General features: G+C 35.1%; 1 protein-coding gene across 4 annotated transcripts in view; it reads left to right on the top strand.

Moving 5' to 3' along the window:
* Window positions 1-20,234, top strand: part of LOC106872030 (uncharacterized) — a 206,192-nt gene that overhangs the window by 94,398 nt on the left and 91,560 nt on the right. Inside the window, exon 1 of one of the 4 annotated variants that reach the window (XM_089349417.1) lies at window positions 13,629-13,791. The exons of 2 other annotated variants lie outside the window; for them this stretch is intronic. The gene's annotated coding sequence lies outside the window, so the exon portion shown is untranslated. Of the gene's footprint in view, window positions 1-13,628; window positions 13,792-20,234 lie in introns of those variants that run through there. One more of the 4 variants, XM_089349415.1, reaches the window with a different exon arrangement.

The raw sequence follows: 20,234 nt of genomic DNA, 5'->3' as shown, positions 1-20,234 counted from the left end.
AAAGATGACGCAACGCCTTGTGGAGCGCAAATTCATTAGATTGTTGAACAAATTCAGGGATCAGTTTTCAAAATTGCGTATTTTTTAGGACATAATTTGGGCGTTTCTCAGTAAAGATTAATATATACAGGAAACATTAAAAAATATATCAAAAATGTAAACTGACTATGTACAAATTGACACCCTCCTCCTCTTCGTTAGATTCTCGTCTTTTCTCATAATTCTGAGAATAGAAAATGGTTTTTACTGAAAGATTTACAGTTTGTTCATTTTTAATTCAATTAGTCGAGAACAATGTTTCTTAAGTTTTAAAAAATGTGAAAAAGAGAAAGAAAAGAAAAAGGAAAACAAAAGTAATAATCTTTTATCTTTGTATTTCATATTTTGCTTGTTTTAGTCATGGAACTACTGCTATGCTGGGTTCACTATCAGGTTCTTATTCTACCGGTCTCTTTTGCAAAACTGCTAGATAACGAAAATGTAAACAAACTAACACCGGTTGTCGATTGGTGGTAGGGGGATAAACACAAAGATACACCCCACAAACACATAACGGACTTCGACACAGTTTCCGTCTACCAAATTCACTCACAAGGCACTGTCCAACTCGGGGCTATAGCAGACAGCATATGCACAAGGCGCTGCGCAGTGGGGATGACTCCGAAGGCGCATGGTTGTAAAGCAAGCTTTTTAACTGCATAGACCTTCACGATGACAGTAGGAATTTTCACAAAATGATTGTGTGCAGTCCAAGCAATCCTTCACGTTGTTTTGGCTACATTACAATGCATAGTTCCAGTAAAATTTGTTTTCAGTCACATAAACGCTGCGCCAGATTTGGTTGATCCGGTGTTTTACAAGTTTGCTTTCGTTTGGATCAATCTTGAGTGCGTTTTAAGTATGCGCGCGCGCCTGTGTATTTGTAACTGCTTACATGTTTAAATGTATGTATATATATATATATATATATATATATATATATATATATATATATATATGTATGTTTGTGTATGTATATATATGTAATTCTTTTTTGAACAGTGGATTTCGAAGCAAATTAAAGTGTGCTTCGAGATCCATCGTTCCAAAAACGAGATAAAAAAAGAAAAAAAAAAAGAATTATTTCACGCTTTCTCGAAAGTTTATAAAGTCTTGTGATGTCAACAAGATATATATATATATATATATATATATATATATATATATATTCAAATAAGAAATAAAAATTGTTTCACCACCGTTACTGCTCGCAAGAAATATAAAGGCATCCCCAGAAATACTTCATAATACAAACGTGTAAACGTATAAAAGCGACCCTTCGTGTTGGAAACTAACGTTATTGGAAGTAACTTGAGCTGAACGAAAGCAAATTGATTTCATAGTTAAGTATTTTTTACTGAGGAGAAACAAAACAGGAAAATAAAACCTATGAAGTTAGTCCAAAAAGCAATGCAATATTTCCTTTGTCTATGGATATCATGTAGGGTAAAGAATAATCTTATTTTAATGAATAATTGAATAACAAGGCTTTTCTTTAGATCTTTTAGTATCAAAGTGCCTGCTTGAAGAGGACTTCTAAAGTAAGAATTAATGTAGACTCTTTACAGAGTCTTGATAAAAAGAATAGAACCCTAGAGATTAACTGTTCAAAGTTCTAGTATTAAAGTAAAAGAAACGATACCTACTCTCTGAATACCTAGTTTAGTGGAATATCAGCTACAGTATAACTAATGAATAAAGATGAGGTAACCCATAACACTTTCTTATTAATATACACCTGTGAGAATACTAAGTGAAGGCGTAGGGAAAAGATGGAATAACGTTGGCTAGACTATAAATAACTTTTATTATCTTAATTTTAAAAATAATAATAGATTATTAAACTGATACAGTTAAATTCTACATAGTGGCAAAAGATTCTTGCTAATTTCCCTCTAAGTTGTATTTTAAAGTCAAGCTTTATAACTATAATAATTGGAAGCTAAAACATGGAATTTATATATTTTACTTCTGTTGCATGTAACATGTACAATAGCTTTAGAACATTTTGCTGTATTTCTAGCTGATTATCTTCTCGCACGCAATTTTTTTTAGATATCTTTGTGATTACACACAGACACACACATACATATGTATATGTGCGCGTGGGTATATACACGAGTATACGTACTTGTGTGCGTGTGCATGTTTGTATATGCATCTGCGTATGGGATTCACTTTCTTTGGTTATTAATCTTACCATTCTCCTTTGGTTTTATTTTTGCTCAGAAACTAATTCTTTAATCTTATTATTTCATATATGATCACGGATATGCTTCATGCAATACATGCTTGACTATCAGTATTAAGGGAACTGAAGGCAGCTTTATAGACGTATTTTTTCCCACATGCACACACCTGGGGCTGATAAGTGTTATCATATAGATACTACCATATTATTATAACAGTTGCTGTAATACCACTCAACAGATTCCATAGATAACTAGATATCATTTCACGGCAAACTATAAAAGCTATTTCACAATACTTTATGTCTCTTTCAGAAACTGGGTGGTGAAGTTTAATTTGGTGAAATATATTTTTAGATAATACATAAAGCTATATCTAACGGCTTAAAAAGCATATTTCTTTCCCTTAGAAATAGTATTGCCCCCCCCCCCCCCCCCCCAATCAGCCTATGCCTTATAAACACAAAGTCTAGAGTTTGAGTTACGGGCAATTATATTGCAGTACCCCATAAAATGAAGCTTCTCTTTAACAAAACTACTTCCGTAACAATATATATACTAAGAATACTTATAAAATAAAAAGTCCATTTGGAAAATTAAATGGCAAGCGCTTAACCACGTACATAAACAAACTAGTGGTCTAAAAAAAAAAAAATTACAAGCAAACAAAGAAAAAAAATTACAAATATTTCTATTCCCAAAATTTGAGACGCTCAACACACCTAGTTATCTTCGTCGCTCAAAACGCATTGACTACTTATCTTCATTTCATTCAATTGTTTTATATAATGTCCGAGGAAAGAATCGCTTTTCAAAACGCAAAGAAATGACAAGAACAAACTAAGTGAAATTCGGGCATTTAAGTTATTAGTTATTATATAATATCATGTAATATAGTATATATATAAATATATATTACACACGTACATACATACACATATACACACTTACATACATACACACAGGCACACACACATACATACACGCATACACACATACGTATATACATATACACATACATACATACACACAGACACACAGACACACACACATACATACATACACACATACACATACATACATACACACATACACATACATACAAACATACATGCATGTATACATACATACATACATACATACATACATACAAATTTAATAGACTTGTATAAATGAGATATACTTACAGTATGCAAATTAGTAGATCCAATTCTCTGCCGGGTGGCAGCAGCGCTTAGAACCAAACATATAGGTTAAATAATGTCAGTAGTCATTGTTAAATTTTTCACTATATTCTAGTTCATTGTTAATATTTCAATGACAAAAAAGCGGCGAGGCGGCAGTAACGTTAACACACAGAGCGAAAATGCTTAGCAGTATATTGTCTACCGTTACGTTATGAGTTCAAATTCCGCCGAGGTCGACTTTGCCTTTCATCCTTTCGAGGACGATAAATTAAGTAGCAGTTACGCACTGGGGTCGATGTAATCGACTTAATCGCTTTGTCTGTCCTTGTTTGTCCCCTCTATGTTTAGCCCCTTGTGGGCAATAAAGAAATAAGAAACGTTAGCACGCAGGGCGAAATGCTTAGCGGTATTTCGTCAGTCTTTACGTTCTGAGTTCAAATTCCGCCGAAGTCGACTTTGCCTTTCATTCTTTCGGGGTCGATAAATTAAGTAGCAGTTGCGTACTGGGATCGATCTAATCAACTTGCCCCCTCCCCAAAAGTTACGGGCTTTGATCTTAGAGTAGATAAGAATATTTCAGTGGTAAGGTGGAGTGGCTGAAACTGTAGAAACCAATAATTACACTTTTCACGTTTTAAGTTCAAATCCCCAGTAGTATCATGTTTGTCTTTCCTTTCTCCGGATCGATAAAATTGGTGAAAAATATTAAGAAAAACAAATGCTGCGAATATTTTACCTCAAGCCAGCCCTTTGATCGTGAAAAATTGCTCTAATGAAAGTATGTTTGGATGTATTTATACTGCATTCCGAGTGGAGGCGCAATGGCCAAGTGGGTAGGGCAGCGGACTCGCGGTCATAGGATCGCGGTTTCGATTCCCAGACTGCGCGTTGTGAGTGTTTATTGAGCGAAAACACCTAAAGCTCCACGAGGCTCCGGCAGGGGATGGTGGTAAACCCTGCTGTACTCTATCACCACAACTTTCTCTCACTGTTACTTCCTTTTTCTGTTGTGCCTGTAATTCAAAGGGTCAGCCTTGTCACGCTGAATATCCCCGAGAACTACGTTAAGGGTACACGTGTCTGTGGAGTGCTCAGCCACTTGCACGTTAATTTCACGAGCTGGTTGTTCCGTTGATCGTATCAACTGGAACCCTCAACGTCGTAAGTGACGGAGTGCCAACAAACAAAATACTGTATTCCGTTTTTTGTATAAACTGATTCTTCATTTTATATTAGCCCGAATGTCTGTTGTAGTTACTTGCTCCTGTATTTCTTATACAAGTCACCATAGCTGGATTAAATTATAATCAAAGATGTTCTAGCCATGGTCAATCCATATTTTGTATATCTATAACTATGCTGCCTAATGCATCCTTCTTTTTTGAAATGATATGGTGTGATTTGAGGGACATTTGGTGGTTATGTTTTTACCAGGTCGAATAACCACATAGACCACGTCCAATATTTCGCCATATGTCGAATTTGAAACCATCTAACGAAGTCTTTAAAACCACATATGGAAAATAAATAAATAAATAAATCAGTTGTTCAGATCTGAAGGCCAAAGCAATCATTGAATATATATTGTATATCTACAGACTTACAAAATTACGTATTCATTATTTTTCTCCAAAAGTTCTTTTATACTTGAACTTGAAGTTTGTTCATCGTACTAAAAGAGGTAGACCGCCATTATCGTAAAGTAGAGCAGCATATCAATCTTATGAAAAATAAATAAATAAATTGTGGATTTTTCTTGAGCTAAAGTTAGAAATCACTTCTTCCAATCTCGTGTTCTACATGGTTTATTTGCTTCTAGATAAAAATCACTTCCTCTCATCTCTTCTTCCTTGAGGTTTTATTTGACCTTCATGCGCAAGAGTAAGCAGTTTCACTTTTCCTCTCAAACTCCTATATAAGCGAACTATTATGCAATTTACTTCAAACATTAACGTTATTTCATACTATGAGGAATGTCTTCGTATTTAAAAAAAATGGTATTTAATTATGTTCTATTTTAAACCTTCAGAAAATCATGCTTTAATTTTAAAAGATTAAATTTACTCTAAGAATCAGATGCACACCTTACAATTAATAAGACGATATATTTTTTTATTGATTCTTCTATAAGTTATTGCCGCATTCAGTCAACATTTTCAATTTGAATTTTGATAATCCTCACTTAATTAATCCTTTAACTGATTTACTTTTTCATCTGGAAATTAAAAGGTGGAGTTTAATTAAGGTTCAAGGAGAAAGAGGAATGTTTATTGACTTTCTTTTCGTCTCCTTGCACTCCAGGAAGGAATCGAAACTTCATCAAGTTGAAGTTCATTTGCTGAGTGTTCTGCTTCAATTGAGGCAAACCAAAAGTTATTGAGCAACAGGGATAGAATTCTAAAAGGATACATTTTTTTGAGAAGGAAACAGAAAAGGAAAACTAGAGAAGAAATTGTGCAGAATGGTACAATGATTATGATTATTATCCAAACATTTGGAAGTGGTAAAGTGGAATAAACGTATACTCGTACTGACTTATATTTTTTCTATCGATCAGGGAAGGATAAAAAGCTAAGTCGCTCCTCCCTTACCTAATTTGTTTTCAGACATTACCAAATACCTTAAGGGAATTTTCCCATTGCTCTACCGATTCTGTAATCAACTTCAATATTAACCAAAAATCAACTAAATGAAAACCAAAAGAAAAAAGTAAGCATCTTGTCAGAATTTGGATAATTATTAATGTCATCAATATATGAAATAATGTTCTTATGAAAGTCTGTGTTTCGATGTATTTATAGTATTAATATTACATTTCGGTTTTGTATAAACTGATTCTGCGTTTTATATTAATCCGAATGTTTGTTGTAGTTAGTTACTTATACAACTATTGGCGTTTCTTACACAAGTCACCAAGCTGGATTAAATTATAATCAGATTTCTTGATTGAAAATCTTAAGGTTCGAAAAGTGCTCCTTAAAAATGTAATTATATATTTTTATATGTATTCATTGATTATTCAGTAGTTTCTGAGATAAAGTGAGCCCTCAATTAGCAATCCACCAAGCAACATGCCAGGCCAAAAGTTTGTGGCTCCAAATTCCTTGGTAATTGGATATAAGGCCAGGCTCTAGCAGTGCCTTCAGAACTGAATATTCTGGCTATATATTTGCAGGGTTTTTCTGTATGTGTTATTGTTGTTGTTTAGGCTCAGGTCAAGCCGCATCGGGTTGACCTATGACGAAAGGTATTCTGGTTATAAAAATCCTACCCTTTTGTATATTTCAGTGTGTTCATTATTTAAGAAAACTTATTTGTTAGAGAGTTGACTGCTATTCTTAGCAGGTTGACTAACGGTACAGTGGTTTCCTGTATATATAGTATTACTGTATCAAAGAATTGGCAGAGGTTATTCTGCTCTGCTGGTTTGCTTTTTGATGAGTGCTTGCTCTGAGTTGTGTCAGGATGCCTTTTGAAGGAGTCAGAGGAAACAGTGACGGTGAAACAGGAATTGATGAGTGTACATATGAACGAGAGTTTTTTCCTGTAAGACGACATCAATGACACTTAAATCTTCTTGCATATCAATTACCTGACATCCGTAATATTTTTTTCTTTTTTCAGAAAAATTAGAAATATTATTTTTTTCAAAAACTTAATTAGGTGTTCCAACGTCCGTCATTTTAAATGGATATAAATTACATACCCTCAAACAAAACATTTTGTATTATAAGGTCTCTGTAGCAGTCCCTTCAAAAAAATTTAGTATTAAGCTGCACTGATAAGAGTATAAGAACCATCCAACTTTTGGGTTGCTTATCCGTCACTCGTGTTTTCGCTCTCCCATTTACTCTTATGGTGTGGTAATTAATTCAGTTTGTTTCCATTCATTTAACTCAGGAATATCTTCTGCTTATGCTTGAAAACACGTAGTAATCGAACCATTTAACAACCTATAACTATTTTAACAGTGTATTAACAACTGCTATGTGTGCATTTTATGCTTAGTCTGTACTTTCTATAATCAAAAGCTTTTAACTCATAACACGCATGAGTAAATGTAAATAATATAGATGATTCTCTATTTAAAATGGAGAAATTTAGCAAATCAGTTTTTCTTAATTTTGAATCTCAGCTTAAACGTGCAATCTATTCTTTGCTGTACTGCTACCATTTTTATTTACTTAGTCTAATATTTTTTGGCATTTATTACCAAATTTACAGACATTTATGAAATTATATACTTTCACGTTTTATTCTGATAATTTTGTCTTTTAACTTTCTTCTCCTCTTCACAAAATTGCTGAATGTTTCTTTTTTCCAATCAATTTAATTCATGGTTGGATTAAAGTTCAATTTGTTACGTCGTAGCTTTTAGCTAAGCAATTTCGTGATTAAACTTCAGATTTTTCTAGTATATATTTATGCTGTACGCATAATTAAAATAATCACTGAGATAATATGCACACCGATTAAGAACTGTTTCTATAGCTGCGTTACTTCAAGCTATACACTATATTAACTTGACAATGAGTTATTGACCAAGTAAAATACCTGCAAGAGATTAATACAAATGTCTGTGTGTGTGATAACAATTCACATAAACCAAAACGAAGACATCTGATATTATTGTATTCGTACCGTTTGTAAGTAATCTTATTTCAATATATATTGTAATGTAAGGCGACGAGCTAGTAGAATCGTTAGCACGCCGGGCAAAATGTTTAGCGGCATTTCGTCCGCCTGGACGTTCTGACTTCAAATTCCACCGAGGTCGACTTTTCCATTCATCCTTTCGGGGTTGATAAAATAAGCACCGGTTTTGCACCGGGGTCGATGAAATCGACTAGTTCCCACCCCCAAAATTTCAGGCATTGTGTCTTTGATAGAAAAGATTATTGTATTCGCACTGCTTGTATGTAATCTTATTTCAATATATATTGGAAAGTAAGGCTACGAGCCAGCCAAAATGCTTAGCGACATTTCGTCTGCCTTCATGTTCTGAGTTCAAATGCCGCCGAAGTTGACTTTGCCTGTCATCCCTTTCGGGGTCGATAAAAGAAGTATCAGTTAAGCACTAGGATCGATGTAATCGATTTAGCCCCGCTAGCTCAAAATTGCTGGCCTTGTGCCAAAATTTGATCCCATTATTTATTGTAAAGATTGAATAAGCTGAAATGGAATTATCAGAAGATAACCGGACAAAATGCTCTGCAGTGTTTAGTTACTTTCATTAATGTTCTAAATTCAGACCCAATTAAGGTAGACTTTACTCCCTCGCAGGGTCGATGAAATAAATATCAGTTAAGTACTAAAGTAGATTTATAGCATATAGTGTTACCGAGATTTGTGGCTTTATGTCTCTCTTAGAAATCGTTACATATCATCTATTTTTCAGTCGACGAACAAGCCTTAGTGACTTCCTTGACAAACACATAGTGTTTAACATGAAATTTTTATGGAAGAACACAATAAGAGTTTCCAGTAGCTCTCGTTCCAGTGTTGTTTTACAAGACACTATCTTGTTGGTTATAGCCAATTCTGAGTGAGTAAGAAGAAAGAAAGAAAAAAAAAACGAAGCAAAAACTGATTCCAGTATTTGACTGCTATTTTATTTATGAACCACAAAGAATGAATGACATAGTTCAGCTCGGCGGCATTTGAATTCAGAATATAAAACTGGATCAAACACCTTAAGGAAATCTCTCGCTCAAAAGCCCCTACCAACTCGCTGCTTATTGTTCAGTATTACACGTATTTTATCAGTGTTACATGGTAATAATGGTAGGAGACACGAAAAGAGTGCTTGAGATGCAGTTTCTATGCCAAGTTGATTTATTTCACACAACTCACTGTCGCTTTCTGTTTGTTTGAGGCAGTTGGTACTTCACATGTTTCTCAAAATCGTACGCTAGAGAATCATTGGTTAACAATACTTAATTGATCTGTAATTATTACCTATTACTTACAACATCTCTTCCTCACATTGTGTCATGCTACAGTTGAAAGTGAAATTCCAGATTTTAGCAATACTAGGAGGCTTATATAATTTAGTCCTCATGTTATGTAAATAGAATCAATAACAGATTCCATGTCTCATGTAAGGCACACCTACAAACATTTTAAAGTGATAATACAGTTTTAATATGCCCATTAGGTATTATAGTTTCACTAGACTTGTCCATCGTTCAGTTTTCTAGAAGAACCGACGACCGACTTTCTACTTGGTCGTCCGACCTACTAAAGGAAACATAATATTATATGTATGTATGTATGTATGTATGTATGTATGTATGTATGTATGTATGTATGTATGCATGTATGTATGTATGTATCTAACCATCTATATATCTATCACTTTATCTTCTTATCTATATACCTATCTATCTACAAGTCTATCTATCTATCTATCTATCTATCTATCTATCTATTTACCTACCTACCTACCTGCCTGCCTGCCTGCCTGCCTGCCTGCTTGCCTACATACCTACCTACCTACCTACCAGCGGCGGCTCGTCTATAGGAACTGCGGAACTGCTGAAACCCCTGTTTCCACTCGATATTATCGATAACATTCGATATAATGGGTCCTTTTTTTCTTTAATTCTTTCTTTATACTTGTACATTATATAATCCTTAAGCTTAATGTTAGTAGCCATCCTCTAGTTTATGAAAAAAATACAAAAATCCTTGTATAGAACTGTGTGTTTCACAGTTCCGGCGACGCGGTGTTTGGCTGTTTTGCGCATGCTCACATATCCAAGATAGGAAGCTTCACACTAGGGAGAGAGAGTACTGCGTGAACGACAGTGCCGGGTGAAAGGTAGTGTTTCTTTTTGACTTCGCGTGTGTTATGCTTAAAAACGTGTTTATATTCTTGAATGTGATAAAGTGTAGAATTAGATTGTTATCCTGCTTTCAGCTTAGTGTTGCTGCCAGGATGAGAAAAATAGTGCACATCCTAGCCCCATTTTATGATTTGGGGGGGATTTTTGAAAAACAAGGGGGGAATTCGCGGCGGTGTCAAGTGAACAAATCAAACACACTACCCGGCAGTGGCTAAAACGCGAACCGATCAAGTTTATGTATAGATTTTCTTTTTATATGTTTGTTTCCTTTTATACAGTATAGGCGCAGGAATGGCTGTGTGGTAAGTAGCTCGCTTACCAACCACATGGTTCCGGGTTCAGTCCCACTGCGTGGCATCTTGGGCAAATGTCTTCTACTATAGCCTCGGGCCGACCAAAGCCTTCTGAGTGGATTTGGCAGACGGAAACTGAAAGAAGACCGTCGTATATATGTATATATATATATATATATATATATATATATATATATATATATATATATATATGTGTGTGTGTGTGTGTGTGTGTGTGTGTGTGTGTTTGTGTGTCTGTGTTCGTCCCCCTAGCATCGCTTGACAACCAATGCTGGTGTATTTATGTCCCTGTCAACTAGCGGTTCGGCAAAAAGAGCCCGATAGAATAAGTACTAGGCTTCCAAAGAATAAGTCCTGGGGTCGACTTGCTCGACTAAAGGCGGTGCTCCAGCATGGCCGCAGTCAAATGACTGAAACAAGTAAAAGAGTAAAGAGTATTAAAACAACGGCTAAACATTTTCTGAAGCAGCTCCCCCACTAATTTCATCTACGAACCGCCACTGCTACCTATCTACCTACCTACCTACCTACCTACCCAGCTCCATGCAGCCACATCTGCCTACCACCTTATTTACTAATTTACTTACCTTCATATTCATCTATATAGCTATTTATTGCCATTATTAGAAAAGCATTTCCCTCCCACATTTTCCTATTAATTTCCCTCTAGTTATCATTATCTCCCACTCCCCCTCTCTTCTCCTTTCCCTCCTTTCCCCCTCTCTTCTCCTTCCCCTCCTTTCCCCTCTCTTCTCCTTCCCCTCCTTTCCCCCTCTCTTTGGGCTTTTTGCCTTTCTATATCTCCAAACATCTCTCCAAACCTTATCCATTCACTCCCTATCCTTTCTCTTGTCTGTCTCCCACCACGTCTCTCTCCGTACCATTCTCAGATTCCTACATGTACATTTTGTTAAATATTCATTTATGTAAATTTATACAGCTCACTCTTTCCGCTCATCTCTCTCTCTCTCCCTCTGTCTCTCCCTCTCCCTCTCTCTCTCTGTCACTATCTCCCACTTTTAATCTTTCTTCAAATTCCTTCATTTCAAAACACTTCTCCCCACCACCCTTTGCCTTTGTCATTCTTTAAATTGTATACAAGTTCTCACACTTTCTGTCAAACGACTGTGAATGTTTAATAACTGAAAATTCTTTCTCTCTTTCCCATACACGCATGCGTCTTAATAATCCCATACAATTACGCGTAGCATATACGTACATGAATATACGTACACGAATCCTCGTAAACTCGTTTGTAGTATACATTTGTATGTGGCCTAACACACACTCACACATGCCACGCATAGTGTGTGTGTTGGTGTGTGTGTGTTGCTGACTTATGTGTGGTTTCTAAAGTAGCTAGATTTTTAACTAGTACGTTGTGCTAATGTGAGTGTGTATGCGTGATTGTTATCTCATGCTCAGACAAATTGCTGAAAACAGGAAGAAGAGGAAATATATATCAGATCATAAGCAAAAGATAAACAACAACGAAAACATACCCGACAAAAAAGGACGAGGAAACACGCAGACACACACACACACACACACACACACACACACACACACACACATACATACATACATACATACTATTAAAAATTGCGCGCGAAATTGTGTTTTCTGTGTATTTGTACATCAGAAATATATTTAACTAATAAAGCTCTTTAGTTGTAAATGATACTACTATTTTGTCGTATAAAGGGGAACAAACAGACGGTTGGAATTAAGAATATTACGAATCAAACAATATAATAAATAATCAAAGAATTATGCAATATATTTTGATATAATATTTATGATATACGTATAACATATAAACAATCGGCTAGATATCAAATATATACATATGATACAAGATATATAGTACGCACTAATAAATGCATGAATATACACACACGCACGCACACACACACGCACACACACACACACACACACACGCACACATACACACACACACACGCACACACACACAGCTGTCTGGTAAGAAGTTTGCTTGCCAAGCACATAGTTCTGGGTTCGGTCCCACTACGTGGCACCTTGGGTTAGTGTCTTCTACAATAATCCCGGGCCGACCAAAGCTTTGTGAGCAGATCTGGATTTTGTCTGTGTGTTTGCTCCCCCCCCCACGCTCCCCCACGTACCCCCACGTTCCCCCACGCTCCCCCCTCACGTTCACCCCCCACGCTCCCCCCTCACGCTCACCCCCACGCTCACCCCCCACGCTCACCCCCACGCTCACCCCCTACGCTCACCCCCCACGCTCACCCCCCACCGCTTGACAACCGGGGGTGGTTTGTTTATGTACTCTTTACTTAGTGGTCCTGCCAAAGAGACCTATACAAAAAGTTTAGAAAAAAATATGTACAGGAAGCGATTTTGAATGCGGTGCTCCAGCATGACTGCAGTTTAGTGACTGAAACGAGAAAAAAATAAAATATATATATATACACACACAATCGTATATGCATAATACACATCATATACGTGCTGGTGTTACATATGGTTTGGATATAATATAATATATAAGACGTTATTAAAAGCTTTGCACCTACAACTCTTAGCGTCTAACACACACGCAAATATGTGTGTATGCACACATAACGTGTGGATTTGTGTACTTAAGATTTCAACATAGGAAAAAAATATATGAATGAATAAATAAATAAATAAATGAAAGTTCATTCCGATTTATTTATTTAGTTATTTGAAAAAACAAAAACAAAAAAAAACAGGAAGAAATTAAAAGAAAATATCGAATTCAACGATAGAGCAGTAAAGGCGTTAAATGAACAGCACGTACGATGGAAATATTAGTATTTAAAGAACTGGATGTGTCTGTGCAAGCAGTATTTGTTTTGCATCTGTTGAGCGCACAGGAGAGAGAGGTGAAGAGCGAGACATTTAAGTAACATGCCTCCTACTCATGCTGACTGACCGGTTACCAAATACGCTTTTTCTCTTCTTTCTCCCCTCTTATCGTCTTCTTTTTGCCTCTCCCATCTTTTTGCATAGTAAATTATATATATATATATATATATATACATATATATTTATTTATTTAATGTGTGTGTATATGTATGTGTGTATGTATACACACGAAATTTTACTAACACATACACAGTTGGATTTCCTTTGGACAAAAACATTTTTAAATATTACGACCTAGACCTGGATTGTATATGCTGAAGTTGGCTGGACCGGACTGAAATAGGTAAGCAGTCGCTCCGCACTCGTCTGTCTGTCTGTCTGTCTGTCTGTCTGTCTACATCTATCTATCTATCTATCTATCTATCTATCTATCTATCTATCTACCGATCGATCGATTTACAGGCTGTCCACAAAGTCTGGGTACATCGAGATTAAAAACATACTTTAAGAAATTTTTATTTCTTACATTTATTTGTTTATGTTATGATTTTATTTACTCCATGTACCCACATGGAGATTAACACATACTTTAAGAAATTATTATTTCTCATATTTAATTGTTTATGTTACGATTTTATTTACTCCCTGTACCCAGACTTTGTGGACACCCTGTATATCATATGTGAGTGCGTATTTACCCATATTTACCCCTTTTGTTTGTTTAGTCGCTACAATCAAAGCCATGCTGGAGTACCGTCTTCAAATGCGTGTGCACTTGCGTATTTACGTATTTAGGCATATACGAGTGTGTAACGAATATATGTGCAGACGCATGCACATGCGTGTGGTTAAGACGTTTGATTCTTAACCATGATAATCTAAGTACAATTCCAGTATTTGGCGGTTAGGGTAATTACCTCATATCTCACTTTTGGGTCAGTCGCAGACTCAAAAAATGAGATTTATTCGGCGGGAAAATGGGTTGAAGTTTCTCAATGCACCTGCATTTCGAAAGGCGAACCTTGTCTTCCGATTTGACAAACTGTTTCTATTTAAGGATCACATTCAGGATACAAATGTCTATCGAAACCTCAACCATTGAATGTAGTTGTTCATTTGATCGAACCGTTGTAATGCTCATCATCGATACCGATGAAGATCCATGTTTATGAGCGAATATGTCAATATGTGTATGTATCTCTCTCTTTCTCCCTCTTCCCTCTTTCATATATATACATATATATATATATATATATATATATATATATACACACACATACACACACACAAACACAAACTTATATAAACATGTACATTCACACGGGTGAACAGTTGTAAACATACAGACATGTATATAATAATCACATGCATGTGTTTATATCTGTAACTGTGTGAGTGTATATATATATGTATATATATATATATATATATATATATGAGATGCATATGTATATATATATACGCATATATACATGTGTGTGTGTTCGAGCGTACCCACATATACATACACATACATACATACTTACATACACACATACACACATACACATAAAATTTAAGTAACTTTATCCATAAGTCTGTTGAACATACTAACAGTGACTGTGGGACAGTTTTCATATGTATATATGTATATATATGTATATATATATATATATATATATATATATATATATATATATATATATATATATGTATATATATATATGTATATATGTATATATATATATATGTATATATGTATATATATATATATGTATATATGTATATATATATATATGTATATATATATATATATATATATATATATATATATATATATATATATATATATATATATATATATATATATATGTATATATATATATATATATATATATATATATATATATGTATGTATATATATATATATATATATATATATATATATATATATATATATATATATATATATATATATATTTAAATTCAATAATAGGACGAATTCTTTTACAAGAATTTATCAAGTAGCTAGCGTGAAAAAAACTTCATAAGGGAAAAAATCCATCATTTATTCCCGAAATATATATTTATATTTATATAAGGGCATTGCTATACAATAATGCCTCACGCTATGAGGGACTCTAAGGTTAGACTACTATAAAAAACACATTTATACCGAACAAGAGGTGTTTTTTATATAGTAGTCTGACCTTAGAGTCCCTCATAGCGTGAGGCATTATTGTATAGTAATGCCCTTATATAAATATAAATATAAATATATATATATATATATATATATATATATATATATATGATACTCTTCCTCTTTTTTAACCTTCCCTCATTGGTTCTGTTTATGTCGGTGGTTCCTAAACACGTAAATAACTCTTTGTACATGTTGCTGTTTACTCCCAGATCAGCTCCAACCAAGCAGGTTTATGATGAAAGACATTCCACAAATCACTACCTAACCTTTTGGAGTAACTAAGACTACACTACATAATGGATATTTCGACGGCAGTATGTAGTTTGAGGGAAATTTCGTAGCTGTTTCTGCTAAATCGAGCGACAAGGAAGAGGCTCGCTTGCATATTTATTGCAACTGGTGTTTATAAGGGAGTACACTGTGTTTGTTGAGGATACTGTTGTATGATGCGCCGGTGCGGGTCTGTAACCGTAGACTAATAAATGCGTTTTACATTTGCTTTACTTTTTTTTAACTTCAAAACTACTGTATACAAAAGACAGAAAACATACCTAGGTATTGCACACATACATCTAAATGCATATATTTTCACACACGGCTGTGTGGTAAGTAGCTTGCTTACCAGCCACATGGTTCCGGCTTCAGTCCCACTGCGTGGCACCTTGGGCAAGTGTCTTCTACTATAGCCTCGGGCCAACCAAAGCCTTGTGCGTGGATTTTGTAGACGGAAACTGAAAGAAGCCCGTGGTATATATGTTTATATATATATATATATATATATATATATATATATATATATATATATATATATATATATATATATATATATGTATGTATGTGTGTATGTGTTTGTGTATCTGTGTTTGTACCCCCAACATCGCTTGACAACCGATGCTGGTGTGTTTACGACCACGTAACTTAGCGGTTCGACAAAAGAGACCGATAGAATAAGTACTAGGCTTCCAAAGAATAAGTCCTGGGGTCGATTTACTCAACTAAAGGCGGTGCTCCAGCATGGCCACAGTCAAATGACTGAAACAAGTAAAAGAGTAAAAGAGTAAACGTAATACACGCTTACACACACAAACGCAAGCATGCGCATGAAATTCCACATACATATATACATCCACACATATACACATACTTATGTACAACATACATGCAATCATACATACAAATATACATACTTACTAAGATAGAAACATACATACATACATACACATGCGTACATAAGAACATACTTACATGTGCATACACATGGATACACACATACTTACAAACATACAAACAAATAATCATGTAAACACATACATACAATACGTACATACATATAAATTTTGTGATAGTTCGTAACCAAAAAGGGAAGACAATCCTCATTCCATGATAAACGTTTGTATAGTTATTTATATTGAGGATTGTGGAGGCGCAATGGCCCAGTGGTTAGGGCAGCAGACTCACGGTCATAGGATCGCGGTTTCGATTCCCAGACCAGGTGTGAGTGTTTATTGAGCGAAAACACCTAAAGCTCCACGAGGCTCCGGCAGGGGATGGTGGCGAACCCTGCTGTACTCTTCCACCACAACTTTCTCTCACTCTTTCTTCCTGTTTCTGTTGTGCCTGTAATTCAAAGGGTCAGCCTTGTCGCACTGTGTCACACTGAATATCCCCGAGAACTACGTTAAGGGTACATGTGTCTGTGGAGTGCTCAGCCACTTGCACGTTAATTTCACGAGCAGGCTGTTCCGTTGATCGGATCAACTGGAACCCTTGACGTCGTAAGCGACGGAGTGCCAACAACATATATTGAGGATTAGGCTGGTGTCGAAATTACAAAAATCCTTCAGATGGATTGCAACTGTAAATCAAAGATGCAGTTTTGTCACATACTTTCTCGCTGATTTTGCCAGAGGGTTTCATTAAGGGCACAACATATCTGCGGAATTTCAATGAGCATGTGATTAGCGTAATCAAACAATGGAATACTCGTCGTCGAAACTGGTGAAAATCCATAAACTACTACCTATACGTGTGTACGCGCGCGCGCATCTTTGTGTGTGCATGTGTGCGTACGCCTGTCTGTCTGTCTGTCTGTCCGTCTATCAATCAATCAATCAATCAATCAATCAGTCTATCTATCTATCTATCTATCTATCTATCTATCTATCTATCTATTTATCTATCTATCTATCTATCTGTCTATCTATCTCTATCTATCTATCTGCATGCATACGCTTATGTTTATGTACGGAAGTCTTTTTACTCTGTGTACTTGTGTGTGTATACACTCACATAAACACATGCGCACGCATACGTCCCCATAAATATGTATATGTATATATTTGCATAATCATATATGTATTTGCACATGTCTCCCATCAGGCTACACATTTGCCCCGTCTTCTCGCCACCTACAACTTGTGTGCTCCAAGGTATGTTTAGATATGTGCAATAAAGACTTACTTGTCGTCATTTAAAACGACGCACCTTTCAATGTAGTGTAAACCCTCATCGCCCTTGCTTAAACTTCCGCACATAGGCGCCAAACATGCTTCCTAGACACATCATACTAGAGCATGTGCAAGCACGTAAACATCCTTTAATGAAATATCAGCTTCGCCATTGATAGATCAAAAAAGACATTCACTGCACTTGCCTAGGTAACTGACCTCCTTTATTCACGACTAAAAAAGACTGTAACCACCAAAAATCTTTTCTTTCTTCTTTGCGCCCTTTTAAAGCCTAGCCAGACTCATAGGCCCGGTTCCCCGGTTTCCAGGTTTCAATGGCGTATGTGTTCCCCAGCTGGACGGGACGCCAGTCCATCGCAGCGTTACTCATTTTTGCCAGCTGAGTGAACTGGAGCAACGTGAAATGAAGTGTTTTGCTTCAGAACACAACGCATCGCCCGGTCCAGGAATCGAAGCCACAATCTTACAATCTGACACCCTAACCACTAAGCCAACGCGCCTCCACGTAACCACCAAAGTGGTTTACAAATGCTTGATTTCAAAACTTTCGAGTATCTCTTGTAGACACCTCATTAATGAAACATCGTTAGAACCTCTTCCCCCAAATTTGTCTATCACTTCAAAATATACTTGAGTCATAATTGGATTGGGACATTAGTCGGTATAACTGGTATGCGAGGAATGAAGACGGTCTCACCTTTACCACAACCAGAAAGAATATATGCCTCAATGCAGTCCCTCATAATTTTGTGCGCAATTAGTGTTGTACCATTGCATGATTTTTGTTGAGACAAATTAGGCAATTGCATAATAACTTCCCTTGAACCAGGTACTTTCATTTTGCCGGAGAAAGAAAGAGAAAGAATTTCGATTTTACATATATATATAGAAATAGCATAATAGCTTCCCCTGAACCATTTACTTTCATTTTGATGATGGACAAAAAAAAAAACAGCAGAAAGAATCTCTCGTTTTTAGATATAGATAGAAGATATAATATGTAAGATATATATATATTTATATATATCTATCTATATATATATGTGCGTATATATATATATATATATATATATATATATATATATATATATATATGTACGCATATATATATATATATATATATATATGTACGTATATATATATATATATATATGTACGTATATATATATATACGCATATATTTATATATAATAATATTAGGGATAAAAATGCAAATTTACAGGTAAAAGCTCAATTAAATTCAACTTATTAAAAATTAAAATTAAATTAAGTTTCACAGTATATAATATATAAATATATAGTTTTAGAGAAAAGAACCAAAGTTCATAAACTAATCCATGAAAAGTGCTTTTACTTATTAATTTTTCTATATGTGACTGTGGATTTTCATGGATTACTTCATGAACTTTGGTTCTTTTCTCTAAAACTATATATTTATATATAGTTTTTATTCTATTTCCTACTCAGGAAATCTCTTGCTGGGATTTATGTCTCTGGTATATTTCTGGCTTATGTATTTCATTCAGCATGGTTAATGTAAAAAAGAAAAAGACTTCCAGCTGATCAAGCGTACCATCCAGTTTCGATATCCGGTCGTATTTGCAGCAAGTTTGTATATGCTGCGTTGCTAGTGTATTTGAACAAAATGGCGTAAAAGAAAATCACAAGGTTTCGTTTAACCACTCCAGCTTTATATTAAATCTTGTGTTCAAAGAAGGGACTGTTGAGTGTGGTTGTTTTTATCATAATGTCAGTCTAAATGTATTTCACTCTCAAATGAATTATAAATAAGGATATTCTCATTCTACATTCAATTCTGTCCTACAATCGAAAGGGGTTTTGAACCTAATGTTAACTGAAACGTTAAAGTATGAACACAAAAATAGTTATTTCACATATGGCGGAATATGAGGATGTACTATTAATTTAAATAGCCTGGTCGACTATTTACTCAAATTTATCTAAAATAACCAAGATATGTTGTTAATATTTGAATATCTTTTCTTGTACTAGCTATCGTACCCAACAATATGAGAAAGAAATTGTTGCTATTCCTATGTTCTTGTTGATCGTATTTCTATTAGATCTTGTTTATTGAGTAATCGAACAAACAAGAAGGTTGAAAACAGTGGC

This window comes from Octopus bimaculoides, chromosome 3, assembly GCF_046866305.1.
Source record: "Octopus bimaculoides isolate indiv1 chromosome 3, ASM4686630v1, whole genome shotgun sequence".
Classification (NCBI taxonomy): domain Eukaryota; kingdom Metazoa; phylum Mollusca; class Cephalopoda; order Octopoda; family Octopodidae; genus Octopus; species Octopus bimaculoides.
Note: the sequence above shows the minus strand (reverse complement) of the source record. Positions and strands in the feature narration are given on the sequence as shown.